General features: G+C 42.3%; 1 long non-coding RNA gene across 7 annotated transcripts in view; it reads left to right on the top strand.

Moving 5' to 3' along the window:
- Nucleotides 1-19,959, top strand: part of LOC126502641 (uncharacterized) — a 503,616-nt gene that overhangs the window by 443,357 nt on the left and 40,300 nt on the right. The window lies entirely within an intron of this gene.

Genomic DNA, 19,959 nt, shown 5'->3' with positions numbered 1-19,959 from the left:
CACCTATAGAAGTGAGAAAAAGGCTTCAGATATCAGGTACACTGGAACTGGAGTTACAGGCAGTTGTGAGCATCCCAATACAGATGCTGGGAACTGAACTTGAGATCTCTGAAAAATCAATAAGGGCATTTAATCATCTCTCTAGTCCCCCACTCTGAATTTAATAAAAGAAATCTTTAATCAGTAGCAGGTTCAGTCAGAAATTGAGTTATCTGCATGCACCCTTTCTGTTACAATGCAAGCATCTTTCCTGAGATCTGTGTCCTTTAGGCCCTTTCTTCTTTGCAACATAGAAAAAGGTCTGATGCTAGTTACCTATGACTGTGCTTTCTGGTTCCTCCCTGACAACAATGAAAGGCAGTTTCATGCCCCTGTTATCTTCTGAGGACACGAGGTTCCTTTCTAGACATAGTCAGGGAGCAGTGAAGACCAGAGGAATCACAGGCTACTCCATGTCTTGGGAAATCCTCTACTGTTTCTCAGAAAGTATATGAGAACATTTGTTTAGGATTCACCTCAAATTAGGATTTGAGAGGCTGGAGAGAAATAAAAAGAGCCTGTGGTTATTACTGCTCATTCATAAACTGATGAGCAAGAGATTAAAAACTATAAAGATCTGTCAAAAATAATACTAATTACAGTTATGTGTGTGAACTACTAAATTATTGGCCTGAACTACCACAGAACAACACATATCATTAGATATGTGTCAGATTAATGTTGTCGCAAATTGTGTTTCATTCATTCTCATCAGCAATTATCAAACACCTGTTCTACACAAGATTGCTTGCTTCTATTTCTTTCTACACTGCTTTCCAAGGCTGCCCTCGCTGTCTCCCTGCCGTCCTCCTCATCCCTACTGATCAGGAGATACTTTTTCCCTTACAGCTTCTTCTCAAAGTTCAGAGACTGGCTGGTCCTAAATCTGAAATGCAGAACACTGTAAACTGATAGAGAATGTTTTCTAAGGCATCTAGAGACGCATCCTCTGGGTTGTGCAAAAATGAGGGCTGCATCTGAAGAACTGAGGGTTTAAGTTAATGAATCTGTCACGGCACTTTGTTATGTTGGTCATTTGTCTCACCTGTGACAAAATGCCTGAGCAAATAGAACTTAATGGATGAACGGATTATTTTGGTGTATCGTAGCAATCTTTCTTGTTGAACTATCTTTGGAACCCTAGCCTGCAAATAATGACCCAGAGACTTACTATTAATTAAGAAAGTTCAACCTTAACTTAGGCTTTTTCGTAACTAGCTCTTATAACTTGTTTCTATTAATCTACATTCTATCACATGGCTCAGTTACCTCTTCTTAGTAAGGCACATCTGACTTGCTCAGACTCTCTTGGCAAAAGTGCTCACCTACCTTCCTCTTCCCAGTTTCTCTCTGTCCAAAAGTCCCCTTAACCTCTTCCTGCCTGGGTACTTGTCAATTAGCTCTTTATTAAGCCAATTAGAAGGTTCCTTGGCAAAAGGCAGGTCTTCACATTGTAAACAAATATTCTACAACATTTCCCCCTTTTGTCTAGTTAAAAAGGTAAGGTTTTAACTCTAAAATAGTAAAACTATATACAATAAGAACAATTATCTGGTAAAAATTACATTTACAATATCTAGTCCATTTGTATTTGGTAAATTGGAAGAAATTATTCCATTATGTATTCTATCTTGGTGAGTCCAAAGTTATAACCTAAGTCACTTTCTATCATAACTTGTATTACCAAACTAAAAATATCTTTTAAGGCCTAAAAATATTTTTTTTAGATAACCAACTTAAACTTTTATGTCTCTCAACCTTTTGCACTTTACATGTCTTTTGTGAGGTTTCTTTTTTGAATTTGGTAACAAGGAAGACTATAACTATAGCTAGCTAGTCTTCATTCCCTTCAAAGACCCGAGAAAGGTATATTACCTGAGTAAACAGGAAGTGCAGAGCAGACAACTTCCAAAAGTAGAGAAATGACAGCGATAGCTGGAAGACTGGACAGCCAGCCAAGATTCCTTTGCCATGTTGAAGCATCCGTCTTCAAGCTACATGCCTCAAATATCTGAGAGACTACTTTGTGACGCAAAAATTTTAGAGGACTTTTCTACATTGTCCTGGAAAAATTTGACGGTTACCTTCTTTCATGTCTTGCTAGTCCAATTTAGACAGCATATTCCCAGCAGTCAAAGCAAAGGCAATTTCTTGCCCAAATGACTAGCTTTTCCACAATTGAAACAAACTCCATATGGAGGTTCTTTGATACCCATCATTCTTTTTTGAAGCAAATTGGTGCTGCCTGGAGTCGACATGTTTTATTGCCATGAAAAGCCTTAAGTTATTAAAACATTAAATTCCACATTCTGTAGGTCTCTGAAGTGCTCTAAGACCACCTATCTATCTAAACTCAATTTCTGTTTAACCTTGAAAACATACCTAACATGACTACAAGTTTGATTATTATAAATGACTAATTACTAACCTGTATTTCTTAGTTATACATTACATTTTTAAAATGAACTGCATAGGCAAAGCAACTTAAATGAGAGTAGAAACAAATATAGCCTTAAATTTGTATCAATATATAAAAATCTATACCAATGTAAAATATTTAAGACTAGTAGTTGCTTTTTTATTTTAAGAGTAGAATCAATAATCTATCATTTATCCTATCATTTCTATATGCCTTTTTTCTTCTCAAAAAATGAGGGCCCTGAATATGAGCTCCTTTGCTCAACTTTTTCCCCGACCATGACCAATATTGACTTGTAACCAACCACCTTAAATTATGATCAACATCAATAATCCATTGAATGACTGAAAACATCCACCCCACCTCTTGGAAATGGGGTATTATGTTCTTTAGGCTGCTTCCTATTGTCTTGGGCAACAGCATCTTTAGGAGACCCTGAGAAAATTGGGACAATGGTCAAGTCCTGGGAGAGTTAGCTGTATTATTTTCGTTTAGTCTCTGTGTGATGGGAAAGTGTAGAGCTTATCTGAAGTCCTGACTGAACTAGTCTGTATGGAATATTATTTTAACTGGGCAAAAATGTATTACATTTGTTTATGCTGTAGAATATAATTTTAACTGTGTAAAGGTGTGTTATATTTGTTAATGCTGCATTTGCTTAACTATGAAGAGATGTGTTGCTGTTTCACCTTGCCTGCCTAAGTCACTTGATTGGTCTAATAAAAAGCTGAACAGCCAATAGCTAGGCAGAGAAAGGATAGGGAGGACTGGCTGGCAGAGAGAATAAGTAGGAGGATTATAATATAGGCTTGAGAGAGAAGGAGAGAACAAGGGAGAAAGAGTGAGATGTCCAGGACCAGCCAGGCAGGCAGTCATCAGCCAGCTCAATGAGGTAGGACATACAGAAGGAAAGGAAGGTAAAAAGCCCTGAGGCAAAACACAGATAAAGAGAAACAGGTTAAATTAAGTTAAAGGAGCTAGCTAGAAATGGGCCTAAGCTAGGCCAAGCTTCATAACTAAGAATAAGTCTCTGTGTCTTGATTTGAGAACTGGTTAGTGGTCCAGGAAAAAAAAAAAAGCCTGGTATACCTGTTTTGTAGTTTTTCTTTCTTTCTTTTTTTTCTTTCTTTATGTCTTTAGCCAAGATTTTCAAAAGGTCTCCCCTGATCAAACCTGGTCTTTATTAATTTCAAAGAAATCTATAACTTTTTGTTTCCTGTGAAAACAAAAGCAAAACCCTCCTCCAATGCAACATATTTTCCGACTCCCATTCTGAAACTAAGGCGTTCTTAAGATACATAGGTTGGTCTAATTTAGCAGTTTCCATAATTCGATGTCTTTCAGCAGCCACTGTCCTTCATTCACTACCGTTTATAGATTCAAAGTCAACAAAGCACCATACAGGATCCCGACACCTGTTTACTTCCTGTATTTTTGTGTTTTTCCTTTTTATATTACTTTACTCTTTCTTTAGAGACCTCACTTGATTATTTTTAAACTATTTATTTTTCTATGACTGTCCATAGCCATTTTTTCCATATTTTTAAGCATGCTACATCTGTCTAGAGGTTTTCTCAATCTGAGCCTGATTTTCTGTGTGTCTACGGTAGGGTTTTTGTTGTTATTGTTTTGTTTTTGTTTTTATGACACGAGCCAAACCTTAAACTGCTAAGGAGCTAGGTAGGCCCTCCACCATGTGGCTCCATTCAGCACATGGTCTGGCTCCATCACTGAGAGCAGAGCCTCATGCCTGTGGGCCCCTGGCCTGGAGCAGGTCTGTCTGCCTGCCGCAGCTCCAGTGAGTGCATCTACCTAGTCTCCTGCTATTGAGGTGCATGCTGCCTGCTGCTCATAAACACCAGTCAAGTGCTCAGTAGCAGGGCCTCCTAAAAGAGACAGGCCTCTGTAGGCCACAAGCACTGAGACTACTCAGAAACTTGGAACTCTTTTTTTCTAACTTTCTCAGGGTTTGTGTGGAGTTACATGCTCCACATTGAGCACTAACTATAGCAAGTTTTCTTGTCCAACTATCTCTGGACTGCTAGCCCTCAAATAATGGCCCAGAGGCTTATTTTTAATTATGAAAGCTTAGCCTTAGCTTAGGGTTTTTTTTCCTAACTAGCTCTTATAATTTAACTGATCTATTTTATTAATCCACACTTATTAATGACCCAGTTAGCTCTTCTTATTAAGGCCCATCTGACTTGCTCCAAGTCTGCTGGCAAAAGTGCTCACATAGCTTCCTCCTCCCAGTCTCTCTCTCTCTCTCTCTCTCTCTCTCTGTCTCTCTCTGTGCCCGGGAGTCCTACCTAGCCTATTTCTGCCTAGCTATTGGCCATTTGCTCTTTATTAAGCCAATCAGAAGGTTCCTTGGAGAAGATACATCTTCGCAATGTAAACAAACATTTTGCAACAGTGTATGGCTTCAGAAGCTTCCTTCCGTGCTTTCCCCTAGGTACTGTGGTCTGTTTCTGCTGTTCCTGAGCAGGGGTGATTCAGAATATCTTGGCAGGAGTGTGGGGGAAAGCAGAAGTGTTTGGTTCGTGGTTTGGGGAGGTAGAGGGCATGTTGGAAAGGGTGTGGGAGAGGACAACCAAGAACAAATATATCCTTCCTTCAAGGACAAGCTCCAGTGACTTAAATTATCCAGTCAGACTCTACTTTCTAGATTCTATCTCTGAAAAATGCCAGCCGAAGTATGACTCCACAATGGACTTCATCCATCCATGTATTGATTGAGTCAGAGCCCTTCTGATTCTATCAGCTCCCTAAATATCACCTCTGAACACTCACAGAGGGGCCAAGTCTTGGACACATATGCTTCCTGGAGACCATTAATCTCCAAACTACAACTGAAATCATTTGTTCTTACCCCTGTGGTAAGCTACATTCAAAGATGATACACTGGGATTCCTGGTGAGTTGAAGGTAAATCCTTGTCTCCGAACTAGTGGAGGGAGACGAAACCCAAGAGTAAATCAGAGGATGGATGTCTCATAAGAGAAATTAATGGATTGTACCGTTTATCCAATAAATAAAAGAGCAATGTAGTAGTTCAGGCAATCTATCAACAAATGTTGAAAGGGTGCTAGGTGTCAGGCAGAAGGATAGGTGTTGGGAACATGTGTGTTTTCTCAGAGTTTCCACTCCTTTTCCCCGTTCAGTGACTCCTTAGTACCACACACATAGCTGGCTGATATTAAATTCTGAGGTAAAAGAGTAAAAAATGAAAATAATGCTTTCGCTTCAAATATTTGTGTTGGCTGCCTCCCAAGTTTTATGGTTTGATGCAGTTTATTTTTAATGAAAAATGTATTGTTACGGAGGGGATCGCTACAGCGGTTGCTGACGGAGAACATGGCTCTGCTAGGAGAGTCCAAAGAGCTGTGTCTAAGTGGCCCTCTGCTGATTTACAAAGTGGCAATCAGATGTCTTCCCCGCACCTGGAGAGACTCAGCAAACAGAGCCTGCAGGTGTCACTCAAGTCTGGCTCCTGGCTGGCTCCAGAGAGTCTAGCCAGGACATGGTTTAGCTATTCTCAGTCCAGGAAGGGTTGCCTACCTCCCTGGAGCTTGGAGCTTGGGCATGAGTGAGTGTGGGTGGGTGGCTGAGGGTATGGCCATTGCCCCTCCTGACTCCCCATCTACCTCAGCATCTAAATAGTCGGCAGACATTTAAAATAACACCAAGACATGTTCCAGCTTGTCTTGCCAGTCAAAAAGAAAAAAGGGGGAAATTTTCTTTTTGTTTTGAAACCGTACATTTCAGGACCCCAAGGGCTTTCTGATTTGTTAGCCTTAGCGGTTTAGAGGATTTAAAAGGCAGGAATATTAGGAAGAGAGAAGAAAAGCAAACAGCCAACACATCCAACGAAGCAGATCTAATAGACCACAGGGCCACAGAAGAAAAGATCCCTGCCACCTGAGCGATCATATTTATTATTCTTGTTTCACAATTAAACTTTGAAGGAGCGCATAGTAATTTCCCAGACATCTTTGCTGTCTTTGCTATGCTAGTCACATCCCTCAGTCCTTTATCAACGCTGCTCTGCATATGAATGGGCTGTAATTGAACTGTCGCATTCATGAAGGTCAGTAACCTTTCATTAGGAAGAATGTGTCTTTCCTGATAAATTAGAAAGTCTCTGAGGATTTGAAAGCATATTTTAAAAATTCTCTGTACTGTATCTTGAAAACACAGATTTTTTTTTTTTTTCTGTTATTTCTTGGTGGGTTGGGGCAGTGGAGAGCAAACACTTCCTTGCCGCTGTCCTGTTTCCTTTGGTGCAGGATTATTTACCTGGGGGCAGTTTTCTATTAATTTGGGGAAGGGGGTACCTGTGCAGATGGAGGTCAGAGGTCAGAGGAAAGCCTTAGGTTTTGTTTCTCAGGTACCATCCATTTTCTTTTCTCCTGAGACCCAGTTTCCCAGGCCAGCAGCCCAGGAAGCCTCAGGGCCCTGTCTCCATCTTCCCAGATTCAAAGTGCACACCGCCACACCCAGCTGGATTCTAGGAATCAAAATCAGATCCCCAAGCTTTCAAGGGAGCCATTTTACCACCTGCACCATCACCACAGCACCTGGATTCCATTTCTCCAAATGCTATTTTCTATGATTTTTCAAAGTGAAATAATCAGTATGATTCTCTCCCTTTAGAGTACCTTTCACTGTTCATCACGGAAGGGCCCAACGTTATTACATACAAATAAAAGCCCACCTGACTTCTGGGAGTTTGAACGCAGGACCTCTTGGCTATGCAACAAGCACCTTTATACACTGAGCCATCTTCCCAGGCTTTTCTGTGGTTTTTGCACAGTTTCCAACCCTGTTAACACTGGCTCTTCACTAGCTCCCCTTGGGCCTTTGGTTAGAAAGTGCAGATAGGAGTCAGAGAAATGGCTCAGGTAGTTGAGAGCACATGCTGCTCTTCCAGAGGGCAATGGTTCAACTCCCACCATCCACATGGGAGCTCACAACTGCCCATCTCCAGTTCCAGGGGATTTGATGCCCTGTTCTAGTCTCTGCAGGCACTAGATAGGCACATGGTTCATACATACAGGCAAAACATTGACATAAAGCAAAAATAAATACTTCAAAAACTCAAGTAACATGTACCTTTTAATATGCGTCAATGGTTTAAAGCAGAAATGTGGAAGATAATTTGTCAGTTTGAACAAAGTTTCTCTGATTTGGTTTTGCCAATATTAAGTCAGATTCCGGGAATTCTGGCATTGGCGATCCCGAAAAGCACATGAACTTGTTAGCAAGAGATTACTATTGAGAAGGGTGACAAGCTCAGCAATTTCATAACCACTACCTCAGTGTTTGCATGATACACCTAAGGCTTCAAGTCTTTAAAAACTTCCCTGCTGTCCAGGCTGTGGACAAGGATCAGCGTAGAACTCCTATGCTTGCTGGAAACTTTGAGTTTCTTATGAAAGGGGCAAAAGAAAGCGAAGAGATGAGGTGGTGGGAAATGTTTTAAACACAAGTAGAATAGTTGAGAGAGCAGCCAGAGAAGATCAGTAACAACAACAGAAATTGGCTACCCCACTTAGAGCTGCGGGGAGAAGGAGAGGAGATGGCATTGCTAGGGGTTGGAGGGCGATTGCAGCTGCCAGTGCACGCACACTAAGATGTGTAGCTAAGAGACACAGCTCCAAGGAAATCAAATCAACTATCCAATTATGTCAAAGTCTGCATCCCAAAGCTCTGTTGCTAGCATCTGGAATGTGTCTGTGTCTGTCTGGTGACACCTGAGAATCAGAAGGGATCATTCTGGTGGAACCCGGAGCCACTGAGGAGATGCAGTTGAGATCGTAGTGGGTATGTTAGTCAATTATGCACTTCTACGACAAAAAAAAAAAAAAAAAAAAAAAAAAAAAAAACTTGAGCCATATCAAGTTACCAAGAAATAAGAATTTTGGCTCATGGTTTCAGAGGCTTCATTCATGACCGCCTACTTCTACTGCATAGTGTGGATATGACACAGCACAGTATCATCCTGGAAGGGCATGGCAGAGAAGAAGGGCTCATTTTACAGGAACCAAATAGCAAAGAGAGAACAAAACTCTGCCTCTCAATAATGTCACCAAATTGCAAATTTCTCAAGGGTTCAATTCACTGATGAGAGTAGAGCATTCATAATTTAATACTTTCCCAAAGATCATGTCTCTAAACACCACCTCACAGATACCACACATTTAACGCATGAGTCTTTGGGCACATTGCAAATGAACAGTAACCTTAGAAAGAGAGAAAAATGCAAATAACTGGACTTTTCCTTGCTCCCATTAGTGTCTCTGATGATACGCCTTACCTACTAATGAACTGCCAAGGAAGCCTGGTAAGGAGTGATAGAGGTTCAGCCCCCAAAGCAGAGCACTTCATGAAGACACAAAACCTCATTGGAGAGAAAAGGGGTAAATGTGTTTCCAGGCCATGACCTGCTCTGATTGACTGTCCGAATCCACGCTCTAGGGCAAATGTTGCTATAGGTCATGGCCTTAAAATAGAAAGGACATTAGCTATTGGTCTCATCCTACTGGCCAACCAAAACAGTTCCCGAGCAATTTCTCAGCAAGTAAAAGAAAAGCAATTTCCATAAAGATGTTTGTCGCTAGTTCTTTTTCTCCCAATGTCTTTACCGGTAAGGCCGGCAAAAAGCACAGCCCCAAGCACTACCCTCCCCGTGGCAGAGTGAGCACTCAGTCTCTATTTCCTGACTGAGTCTGTTCACCATTTCCTGACTGAGTCTAATGACTCTTCTTGGTTTAATGGTTTTCATTGCAGCTGCTAACTCTGTCCCCAGTGACTCCATGCAAAGAGTCATGACTGCACTTATAAAATGGAATTTCCAATAAATAAAACCACTGTCTTTAAAAAGGGAAAGAAAAAAGTGTATGTCAGGACATACATGTAAGTATGTTTACTTCTTCAATTCCTTTGAGAGTTTTAAATTTTTTTTTCTCAAAAATTCCATAAAACTAGGAGTTAGCAAGGAAAAGCACTTGTGGCCACATCTGATGACCTGAGTTTAATCCCCCCGCCCCCACGGGAAAAAAAAAACACATGCTGGAAGGAAGGAATTGACTACCCCACACTACCTTCTGATGGCGCGCACACATGCACGCACACACACTCACACATCACACTCACAAAATAAATAAATAGAAATATAATAATTTTAAAAGGACACCAATCTAAAACACATTTCCTACGTTGTAAGTGAAGGACACAGTCTTGGATGTGTACCACATTCTGCTTGAATCTCGCATATAATTTTCCCTCCAGAAATTACCCACCAGGTGACTCAGTGATTTGGTTTGTTTTGCCACCTACCTGCAGATCGTTTTTCCGGGTTACTTCCCATGAGCAGATGATGAAGCGTTTCCATGACACCGTGAAAGTGAAACACCATCTGGCAAATGAGCCTTGGACATAAGCTCAGAATGTCTCGGCCCTTAGAGAAGAGAGCCCAGGGCTTTTTGTAGCCGTGTATTAGCTGCATTGCTTGATGGCTATCCTATGCCTGATGATTGTTTTCAGACTAGAATCTCACAAGACAGCAAAAGGGACGGAGGGAGAGATAAAGAGCTGGAAGGTCTGGCTCGAGCAGGGTGGAAGAGTTCTCCTTGCCTCTGATCCTACTTGAGCCGGTGCAGCTTTACTAATTAAGGCATGGCATCACAGTTGACCTCCTAAACCAGGCTCTCTTATTTCACAATAACCTTCCACCCTGAACCACGAAGAACTCATTGAAGTTGCGAAGAAGCCCTTAGGCCCAAGTCATCTCTGTCCTTATGCCGGTTGGCTCAGGGTTTTGAGCAGGAACCAAACAGTGTGTGCCATCCCTCTGTAGGCTTGGACCATGCTGACCACATTTGGAAAGGAAACTAATCCCAAGTTAAAGGAGAAATTCTTTCAGCCCGCAGATGTGAACAAGGAAGAGCTATAGCCATCAGACAAGCTATCTTGGTGTAAAACAATACTAATATTGTAGGTGGTACCACAAGGGAACAGATGCCTCCAGCCCTCTTCCTGTATATACCCATCTCATTTACTGCTGAAGCTTGAACCTCTTTAGTGCTGGGAGGGGGACATGGAAGAGGGCTTCTGGGTATTTACAGCCCATGGGTTCAGGTAGCCCTGAAACTCACCTTACACTGCCAAGTCTTGACTCTATCAAATGGACCTATTGGGGCTCGAATTTCATCGCCTGCGGCAGGAACTACGCATTTAGGGTGTCTTCCTTTCAGAGTCTGGACCCCATGCTCTAGCATCAACAGATAGTTCTCACACTTCTAATTCCAGACAATAAATACAAATAAAGACACTGTCGTGTGATATAACCCAGTGATCCTCCTAACTCAGCTCTGAAATGCTGGGGTTACCGCATTCGGCTTTAAACACAGAAAACAGTACATTCTATATTAAGAGGTCCTTCCTTTACTTCGAAGGGCTTTCTTGATCATCAAAAACATGGCAGCATAAATGATCCCTAAAACAAATCTGGGGAGCCAGGCAAAACCTCTTACTGTTGTTTTCTGTTTTTTTTTTTTTTTCCCCTCAGTGTCCCTTTCCTCCTAGTAAACAAGAAAGTAAGTGAAATATACAAACCTATATAGAGAGCATTTATAGTTGATTGGAGAAATATTGGAATTACATTATAACCTTCCAGATGAATCTGCATTAGAGTCTCAGTTGTTGTAAAAAAAAAAAACACTGGGTATCTTTATATTTTATTTTATTTTTTGAAAAGAGTTTTCATTCTTGGAGTTACTTGAATCATAAATATCTCATATTTGACCATGTACTTCACACACAAACCAACCCCAGTGGTAGCGGCATTCTTAATGAAAAAGGCCTGGCTGCTGAAGGCAGGTATTGGGGAGCCCCACTCCTAATGGTAGCATGAACACCATCTGATATTCAAAGAACTGCTCACGAGTCTCCACTGGGTCCTGGCAGCCAGCCCTTCCCACCCCTTCGCATTCGGCACTGCCTCATGTTTACACAGAGAGAGCGAAGCTGTTGCCAGTGTTAACACAGCATAATTTATAAGCTGAGAAGAGAACTCAGCATGCATCCCCTTTAACGGGGGAAACAGACTTACTTTCAGAGCAACTGCAGGGTGGAGACATTTCTTGGAAACCAAGGTAACTGCCGAGTGCCCACATCCTTTCTGCCCCACAGGATCTGCTTCTCCGAGGTTGGCAGGACCCTCTTGGGAAAGATGGCTCTGACAACTCCTCTCTCTGAATAACAGAAGGAAGATTCGAGCAGCTGAGGCTGTTATTGCTAAAGCTCTTGACATATTCCTTGCTTCCCCAGCCTGGGAAGAGGACTCAAGGGCTCTGAAACCAGGGGTTTCCTTAGCGGGAAGCTAAGTATGAGTCCAAAGATGCTGGAGCCTTAGAGGCTAGACACTCCCAGAATCCACTCCTTTGATGTTGGTAAAAGATGTCTATATATCTATTATCCCCATCCCGGTCTATTACACACAGTGGAAATATTCAGCTGAAGTCCTCTCAAAGCAAGTATCATCCATGTCTTCACATACCCCAAAGGTGAGACCTCTCAGGGCATTGGTTAAAGTGTTAAATGTCCTTGACCTCGCAGACCCTTTCCTGAAGGTGAGAAGTAGTCAGGCCTGACTACCCCCAGATTTCAGTTCCTAGTTATTCTGTTTCGGGGGCCCCAACCCATTTACTTCATTCTCCTAATTACTGAACCGATGACATTTCCTTTAGAATCTGTTCTCTCAGATCTTCCCTAAAGGCCTGATAACTGGCTGGTTTAGAGGGTGGGCTTGAATTGGACTTCCAACAATGGTCTTGGCCTTTCTGCTGGCTTTGACCATCTCAGACTTGGAGCTCACATTCCTGCTGGCTTGTCCCTGGAATTCGGTTCTGCTATTGTAAAGCCCTGAGGTTTTGCCAAGCCCCATGCTAACCATTTGAATGACAACTGAACAGCAGTTCTAATAGACTACAAGCCCTCGGTCCCCCTGGAGACCCACTGCTCAGGATGGGACCCGGTCAATTATACTGATTATCCTGCTAATCCAAACCGTTAGGATAAAGCACTAAGGGTGAGATCCCCTAGAGCAAACCTGGAAGGTGGCTGATGCCTAGAAGGGACGTGATAAAGACCCCAAGTCACATTCCAGTCCACAGACTCCAATCTCCAAGCTAGGTGAGCAGCGCTTGTAAACTTGAGCTTGGTCTTTGAGATCCATACAGACTCCAAAAGGGCACACACCTTGGGACTCTCCTGGGAGCTGGTTTAGGGCTATTCCCAGACTTCTCTACACTACACAATACTCCATTGTTCAACTGTGCTATTTGGATGCTATCTCTCCCATTCTATAACAATCTGACATTTACAAAGACAAAAGCTACCATCCATACCCAGGCCATCAAAGCTTTATTAGAAATTACTCATTTGATAATTTTTTATTATTATTTTTGTAGTGTAAGAGCTGGATGAGGAAATATTTTTTTCCTCCCTTTGGACTTTCTATTGGTGTGGAAATAAGACAGGGGCTCACATAGACTGAAAGGCTAGGGATGTACCTATGGGTTTTGTTCAAGTGTAGCATTGCCACTAGATAACATGAACCAAAACTTGTCAAGATGAATACAGAAGTCCTAGGTTGGGTGGTATTTCCCTTCCCTTCCCTTCCTTTTCCTTCTCTTCTCTTCCCTTCCCTTTTCTTTTCTTTCCTTTCCTAGCAAGTATTTAATACTTGCTAAATACTCAACCTATCCTAGCCATCTTTTTTTCCAGGAAGTGCATTAATTAAACCAAGATAAGCGTGAAGTCATTTTACCACATTCATCTTACACAGACCTCAGATCTCTCTCTCTCTTTCTCTCTCTCTCTCTCTCTCTCTCTCTCTCTCTCTCTCTCTCTCTCTCTCTCTCTGTGTGTGTGTGTGTGTGTGTATGTAAACACTGTGTCTCAGGATTCACCAAATGGAATTATGGCAACCACGCTCATTTCCCTGCACTCCTTCAGAGAAAAAGAACAGTGATGCAAATTCAAAGAATGTGTAAAACCAAACCAGTCCAGATCATCTTGGTTGAGTCAAACAGATCTTATTAAACACCAAACAAAACAAGCACACGCAACACAGACGAGCCATGAACTGCTATTAATTTAGTTTTTCTTCTCTTGAACCCAAGCCCTGTTCTCCTTGGCATGATTCTTCTGAATCTGCCCTTCAGTGGACAAGGGCACATTGATGGCCCATGGGGAGGCTTGCCCATGGTCAGCTAGGTTTGCCTTGCTTGGACTATTCTAATATTCATGACGACAGTGTCTTTTGGAGTTACCATGCTTTGTGTGTTTTAAAAGCTACCAGGTGGTAAGTCCGCAGGCTTTCTTCTAAAATACTGGCAACCACAGGCAGAAAACTTATTAGGAGACACTTCAGGTACACGGGAGAGGAAATTTAATAATAAAAGGAACTTAAAAAAAATGTTCCAACTGACTAGGCCCAGCACATCCTTCACTCCAGAGAAGTGAACTGAATTTGAGCAAAAACTTTTTTCTTTATGGTTTTCAAAAAGCCAATAAATGTGGTGGATAAAAGTTTGAAATGTCAGGTTTTTATCTGAGAGTATTCTAAGTCTACTTAACGTTATTAACTAAGCCTGGGGATGAAGGATTAGGGCAGCATCGGGGCAGACACGATCAAGCTCTGTTTCTACATATCTTTCCTTTCAAGGACCAAATCAAAACTTCCCTCATAATATATTTTAAGAAAAAATTTAGTTGACCTTTGTTAAATTGTCAAATGGCCCTTTTAAAAAAATGACAATTCTAGCTTTGAAAAGTCATAATATATAAATAAGTAGAGCAAAGAGAAATTTTAGAGCAGTGGAAATACTCTGTATTAGGTAAGATGATGGTGGATATGTATCAATATACTTTTGTCAGAAGTTGTGTGATACACATCAATAAAACAGGCTTGCATGATGAGAATTTGGCAATGTTCATTCACCAGCTGTAATGAGGGTACTGTTTGGGGGGATTGGATAGATAGCTCAGTAGCTAAGAGCATTTGACATCCACGTGGCAGCTCACAGTTGTCTGTGAATCCATTTCTGGGGATCTGACATGCTCTTCTGGGCTCCGTGAGCACCAGGCATAAATGTGGTGCACCAACACATACATACAGGCAAAACACTTAAACTTAAAAAAGTAAGCAAAGAGCACCCTTGGGGTGGGTGATGTTGACATTAATAGTTTATACACATATGCAAGAAGACAGTATAGGAATTCTCTCCATTTTCCTTTCCAATTTGCCGTGGACACTAAACTACTTTTTGAAAGGTCTATTAAAAATTAGCAAGGTATTATATACAAATATAATACATTCTTTTTTTTAAAGATTTATTTATTTATTACGTATACAACATTCCTTCCATGTATGCTTGCATGCCAGAAGAGGGCACCAGATCTCATTACAGATGGCTGTGAGCCACCATGTGGTTGCTGGGAATTGAACTCAGGACCTCTGGAAGAGCAGTCAGTGCTCTTAACCTCTGAGCCATCTCTCCAGCCCCTATAATACATTCTTGCATAATAATAGAATCCTACTGGCCTATGCACCGCAACAGCCTTAGACTGTTCTCTCTGGGTCTGAGGTTGGGAACACTAGCTGGATGACAACACTGGTGTGTATCCTTGGGTAGCTTGTATGGTCCTAGAAAATGAAGGTGCCTTAGACTCCTCACTGTCTGGGTCTCAGAAATCCTAGATGCCCCGTGTTCATTTCCCTCATATATAAACTTAGTGTTTTACAGAATTTCACTAATGGACCTCAAAATGACACTTGGATTCATGTTAAGATGAGTTAAGCATATACGAAAAACAAAAGACAGACCTCCCTTCTTCCAGAAATAATTCAAAGGCAGAAACAGAGTGTGGCTGAATTGTGGAAATGATGTCTGAACATCCTCACACTCTCCAAACATCTCAGGAGATACTTAGGCACTACAAGTTTCAAAAATTTTAGACATTCTTAATTTCCCAACTCTTTATCCCTGCTAAGGACAGTGTCAATGTTTGAAGTCACAGTGACAATAAGATCTAAAGGAATCAAATCCTCTCTCCACCTCAGGAACAGGAGTAGTGTTTGCAAGAACTTTCTCCCACATCACTCCCAGATGCTATTGCAAAAAGATCAGGGACCCTCAGAGAGAGAGGGATGTTCACCAGAAGTGGCGACCACATGCTGTACTTAATCCCTGGTCAGATCTCTAACAGGAATACACGTTTATATGTCCATATTTATACATATCCATATATATGCATATACATTTGTATACAAACACACAATGTGCAGGCTTACTTTGGGATTGTGGGGAGGACTGGATATTAATTGCTAATTAAGAGAGTATAACATGGTATACATTTTCAATGTCTTGAGCGTGATAAATGCTCTGTGACTATGAAGGGAAATTCTTTGACGCTGAGGAGATACCAGGGTATTAAACCGAAGGGTTTGTGAGCAGCTCACAAATGGTTCAAAACATGAGACAGATGATAAATAAACAAAAAATAAATAACCAGGAGAGAGGTAACTGATGCTAGTAGCTAGGTGAGAAATACAAAGGCAAGGTGACAAAGTGATTGTAATGGGTGATTCTAGGTGACAGTATAAAGCTGGGCTCTTCCCACTTTTACTGGAAAAGCTTTTATTTTTATTTTTTAATTTTTTACTGAAAAGGGGAAATTAAATGATTCTCTATTGGGGTGGTAATATGTTGGATATATATGAAAAATAAACTATGTCAATGGACATTCATGGTGGTTGGGTGCTCAAGAAAAGTCCATTCATCTGGGCTTATCTTAACTACAGTACAGTGTTCAATATTAAGAACTGCTATTTTTTCTTTAGAAGTAGAACAAAAAGACACCCATGTCTGGAGTGTCTTCTTGCTCTTTCTCTGTACTCTGTTGGGTTCAAAGTCTCTTCCCTCTCCCAGCATTCAGAAAACCAGGCATAGACACCACCTCGGGTTCCTGACCGGAGAGGCATCTAGAGTGATGAACTTGCGTCTGCTAGCTTGGCCATCCTCTCTCCTCTCCTTTATTAATGTCTGTGAAGACTCCAGAAGGTATAGGTCAGTGGTGAGGAGAGAATAAAGCAAAGGAGGACATATAATGTCTATACCCATTTCAAGGCGCATAGATGAGTCTTCTAACAAAAGGCAGATTAGCCAGAGATGAAATAGAAATTTATTTACTATCACTTGAATGTGACATGGGAGTCTTCAGGAATGAAGTCCCAAAGAAGTGAGCAAATTCGAGTATTTCGTGCTAGGTTGGGTGGAGAAATAGATAACTGTGGGGAAGTGTGGTAGAACAAAGGGGTTGGTGCCAGGATGTAGGTAAGGTTCTTGTCTGTATCTTTAGGAGGAAAGGGGTTGGTGCCAGGATGTAGGTAAGGTTCTTGTCTGTATCTTTAGGAGGAAAATGGTTGGTGCCAGGATGTAGGTAAGGTTCTTGTCTGTATCTTTAGGAAGAAAGTATATTTGCTCATGTAAATGGAAAACAGTTTTCCAGTGAGAGTCTTAGGCTCTGCTTTGGGGAACAAGCATCAGGGGAAGTTGAGCGCGGTCTTCCCATTCCTGTTGTTTTCTCAAACGTCAAGGTGCTGGGTCACATCCTCAGCTCCCCTTACGAATCTGTGAAAGCAGTACAATGCACAATCTTCTACAGAAACAGTTCCAGTGTGTGTGGCGTGGCGAAGGAATGAACACACCTGTATGTAATGCATGCAATGGACTATTAGCAGGCTAAAAGGGGAAGGAATTCTAAAGGCATATTGCTGTGGGTAAAATGCTTGCCAAGCAAGCTTGTAGACTTGTATTTGCATATCCAGCACCCATAGAAAAGACAATGATGTGACTCCAGGGTGCTTAAAACACCAATTGCTCAGGGGACAGAGACAAGTGGATCAATGGTGTTTGTGGATCATCCGGTCTGTCTGGATCAGTGTGGTCTAGATTCAGTGAAAAATCCTGTTTCAATATATAGACAGAGGAAAACACCCAGCATCTACCTTTGGCCGTACTATGTGTGCCCATGAAAGCTTACACAAGACTATAGCACAACCACAATTCCCCTCCCTTCCCCCTACACATAAAGAAAAACAAAAGGAATTCGGACCTGATTCATTTTGAAGACATTTTGCTGCCTGAATAATAAGCCAATTATACAAGAACAAATACTATTTGGTCCCACTTGTAAGATTTTTTTATAGTTATGAGTTCAGAAAGAATCCGGAGGTGGTTGCCAAGGGCAGAAGGGAAAGCAGGATAGAAAGTTGTTACCCTAACGTGTGAGGTGATGGGGTAATTCTGAAAACAGAGGCTGGTGGTGCTGAGCAGTGGGGATGCTTGCGGCCTTTCTATGCTTTAGAAAAATCCAGATAGGATGTTGTATGTGGTGCGCTTTATCACAATAAGAAGAAAGACCAGGTAGGAAACAGAGGCGAGGAAGGAGAGAAGGAAAGACAAGGGGAGAATGAAGGGAGAAGATAAGGAGAGGGGAGAGAAGAGGGGATGGGGGGAGAGGAAAGGAAAGAAAGGAGGTGGGGAAGGAAGAGTCAGTAGAAGGAAGAGGGAGAGGGGGAAGGAAGAAGGGAAAGAAAAAAGGGAAGGAGAAAGGGCAAGAGAGGGGAGCAGGAGGAGGAAGGAAGGAGGGGAAGGAGGGAGGGAGGACGGAAAGAAGGGAGAGGGAAGGGAAAGTCAGAGAGAGAAAAGGGGAGGCAGAGGAAGTCTGCAAATTGATTTTTGAAAGGCCAAAACACTCTTGCACGATCTGCAATACTGCAATACTAGGCAGTCAGGGTTTTCCCAGAGCTGTGTAAACTGCAGCTACTGGTCACACCCCAGGGTGGCAGAACCAGCAGTTCCTGCGTTGCCTTGGGGGGGGGGGGTGAAGTGAGGAGGAGGCTGGACTAGTAGCTTGTGCTTCTGCTAATACCTCGTTAGAGTTTGTGATCAACAGGGCCGGGATGAAAGGATTCTGGCTTCAGATCAGAAACATCAGGCTTTAAATTAAATCAACGCCCTGCTGCGAGCCACTTACTCCCTTTCTTCCCCACAGCCAGGGAAACAATTCAGAGATTTCTCCGTGTGGTTAGCAGCAGGAATGACCTTCAGTCTCCCCCACTTAAAATCGATTCAAGATGATAACACTGGCTTAAATAACTCTCCATCCCGTCGTCCTGTCGTCCTCCATGCCTCTCCCCCTCCCGGAACCCGACCTCTGGCCGTTCCTCCCTTCTGTGGCTCTCCCTCGCACCCAGGCACCCACTCACAGTTTTTTCTCGCTCATGCATGCTCGTGGGAGATGCTGTGTGCACCTCCAGATGCCTGGCCTCTCCACCTGACTGGGCTGACAGCGGAGCGTTCCCACCTCCTAGCTCTCCCTTCTCTGCTCTGCCAAACAGCTAGCCAGATGGCCACTCCCCAGTCTCCCAGCATGAGTTTGACTGACAGGAGCCTTTGATAAACCTCGGAAGGATGAAGTCATCTTCGGGTCACTGTGACTGCCTGGCCTCTAACACCCTGCACAGACCACCATTATCTGTGGAATAGGAAACAAAGGAAATTAGCCCTGCTTCTCCATCATCACCACTATTTCCACGCTTACTTAAACTACAAGGCAAAGAGATGCCCTTCATTTTTCTCCAAAAGGTACAAATGTCAGTTGTTTAAAATGCAGACAAGAGGTTTCTCTATGTTAATGGCTGGCGGTCTTCGTTCTGCAGACAATGCATTTTATTCCACTGCCAAGAGGAAAGACCTAACAGGCTCCTAGAATAACTTCTTTACCTCCACTTCCCTGGGAACCACTGATGAGAGCTCCTAAGCCTGCAGGGCAAAAGGAGGCTTCTGTTTCTTCTTTAACAGTGGCTAGGCAAAGAATCTACAGAGAAAATTGACTGGGAAAGAAAAAAAAAAACTTGTTGACAATTTAGCCCTAAAGCTGAGAAAGAAAGTCAGGAAATCTTGTGCCCAGTTTATTCTCAAAAGAAGAATTTTCTTCTAGAGATTAAATATTTAAATGAGCATGGCCCCCTTTGGCCACTCCCTTTGGAAGAGAAGGTTGCACTAAACAGCCAGGTTCATATGTGTGTATCCATGCGCCTGCATTTTTTTTTTCTTAGTAGTAGGTGAGCACCTGTTTGGAAGGAACGTGTTTTCCAACAATGCCACACTGTTTGATTATCAGGAACCCAAGTAAATTCTCTGTGAACGACATTCTAAACCTCCAAAAAGGGAAAGTTCTTTTTATTCATCCGGGCTATAATGTGTTCGAACTACGGGTGCCACAGATATGGAGAGAGCTAAGAGAGCCAGCATTAGAGAAATGAGGGCAATTCTGTCAGTGAAGGACTCCGTCAGCACAGGCATCAGATATCACACCGAGTCTTTCAGGGGATTCTAACGGAGAGACAGGCACTCCACAGTGATA

This window comes from Alexandromys fortis, unplaced genomic scaffold (assembly GCF_014885135.2).
Source record: "Alexandromys fortis isolate MF-2015 unplaced genomic scaffold, M_Fortis_MF-2015_v1.1 scaffold_1, whole genome shotgun sequence".
NCBI classification, from domain to species: Eukaryota; Metazoa; Chordata; class Mammalia; order Rodentia; family Cricetidae; genus Alexandromys; species Alexandromys fortis.
The sequence above is the reverse complement of the archived record's forward strand: the minus strand, read 5'-3'. Positions and strand labels throughout refer to the sequence as shown.